The 2,137-nt window shown below is 35.2% G+C and overlaps 1 pseudogene; it reads left to right on the top strand.

The window, feature by feature from the left end:
• LOC107756790 (probable ubiquitin carboxyl-terminal hydrolase FAF-X) overlaps positions 1-2,137 on the top strand; it is a 54,154-nt pseudogene that overhangs the window by 12,591 nt on the left and 39,426 nt on the right.

Genomic DNA, 2,137 nt, shown 5'->3' with positions numbered 1-2,137 from the left:
AAGGAGGGGGCTTTGTAGAAAACGAAGCGTTTGAGAGAGGCGGGGCATATAGGACCTACAATAATGTACAGTGTTTGAAAAATAATGTGTTTTTTGAACATTAAAGCATGTCAACATATTCTGTCACACCAAATACACAAAATAATGATCTTTAAAAAAGCATCATATGACCCCTTTAACATCAGCTTCTTGTTATATATATATATATAATATATTTTCGATTATACTCTGCATATTGAAAAACGTCCAGCTAGCTAAGAAGTGTTGATGACAAAGATCCCTTGGTTGTCCTTCAGGTTTTAATGTGTCATTTTCATCAGTTCTAGTGTGTGCTCTGCAATGCTTTTTCTTTACTTGACCTTGTATTTATGTACTAACCAGACCTGTTTTGTATGCTATGATTTAATGCATTTTGCACTAAAATGCTTCCTGGGAAGCATAACATGATGCACTATATAAGTAAAACCTCTGCTACATGTTTTGAACTATATATCTTGTAGTTTTGTAGTGATTGTTATGCAATATATGACCAGATAAGACCACTAGAAATGGATCTTCAAGAATCTTCATCAAAACTATCATTTTGAAATTGAACATTCTTTCCGAATAGCGAATCTGTGCTACCATGTCTGTGCAATAAATATGAAAAATGTCAGACATTCAGTTTTAGGAGCAAACTAATTTGAACTCAGTGAAAATATGAAGTGTTACATAATCTATATGCTAAATAATTTACATATATACAAATAGCATTATAAAGAGTGTTATATGTGAATAGTTAAATGTAAGCCTGAATTTAAAATAAAAATGGCGCAGTTTACTTTTTTTAATGCACATACTTGGTCTTGTTGTACAAGATTCATCAGCGCATGTTGTTCCAAAGAAAAAAAAAATTGTCTTTGTGATTTTGAATCATAATGTGAATATTGCTCCTCCTTTTCCTTTTTGTCTGATGTCACGTAGGCCTTACTGTGACAACCAATAGCCAAACAGTTATTTAGGCATTGTTTTAGTTCTCTCACCTTTGGTCTAGCTCTCTTCCTATGTGCAACACCTACTTTTCACAATCCAATTCCCGATAGATAAAATCAAATACCGCCCCCTTTTTTTTCTGGTCGCTAGGAAATATGTTAGAAAAGGAAGTACGCTCACATTGATTTTATTATAAAAACATATGATGTCTAAGCCTAGACATAGCATGGAAATGATTAAAATGTTAATTAAATTTATTTCTAGTTATACTCAGCTCTAAAATATTTCATGGGCTCTTTGTAAGCGCAGTCTCTATAAAATGGTTTAAAACATTCTGTGTGCAGTAATCATGAAAGTCATGTAAAATCATTTGTCAAAAGGTGTGTTTTAAAGATTTTGATGTTAGTCTCTTTATTTTTCAGGTTATGCAATGGTTTCTGCAACTTATCCAGTCCCCCAGGTGGTGCTTTCACTTTCAGAAGTGTGCCGGTTCTCCGTCGCTCCTAAGGAGAAACTGATTTCTTCTTGTGTGCCAGCGACATAAGCAGACAAGATTGCAAAGATCTGCCCCGTGTCGAGTATGACGGCCACGACCCGTGGCTCCCCTGTGGGAGGGAATGATGGTCAGGGCCAGGCTCCGGATGGCCAGTCCCAGCCACCCCTGCCCCAGAACCAGGTCAGTGCTCCATTTTGAGTTTACCATTCTGATCCCTGTTGAAACACAACTGCTTTTTTGCTCTTACCAGAGCTCGCAAAATCGCAAAAGCCCGATGTGCACAGAGAGACACGTTTCAGACAATGCGCGTACACAGAATTGATTCCTCTTTCGCATATCCTTGCATCTGAATGAATACATACACACAAAATTATCTCAAAATAACTGTCTCAGCACGTATTCTCGTAAACCTCGGTTGTGGTTGCCTCTGATTTGAAATGGAAAAAGCACAGCCAAAGCCTTAGTTTGTTTATATGAAGAGATTTATTTGATTTGTATTATTTAATTATTTGATTTGGGATTTGTTTAAAAAATTTCAAGTTATAGAAAATTTATTATTTGACATATTTCAATTTCACAAAGAAATGTTCAGCATTTTGTTGGAGAAATAATAAAAGAACACCTTTTCATTTATAATTTGTCTTAAATCTCATTTTGTTAAAAAGAAAA

The sequence above is a fragment of the Sinocyclocheilus rhinocerous genome, unplaced genomic scaffold (assembly GCF_001515625.1).
Source record: "Sinocyclocheilus rhinocerous isolate Xijiao unplaced genomic scaffold, SAMN03320098_v1.1 scaffold382, whole genome shotgun sequence".
NCBI classification, from domain to species: domain Eukaryota; kingdom Metazoa; phylum Chordata; class Actinopteri; order Cypriniformes; family Cyprinidae; genus Sinocyclocheilus; species Sinocyclocheilus rhinocerous.
This window is presented reverse-complemented; position numbering and strand designations above follow the sequence as displayed.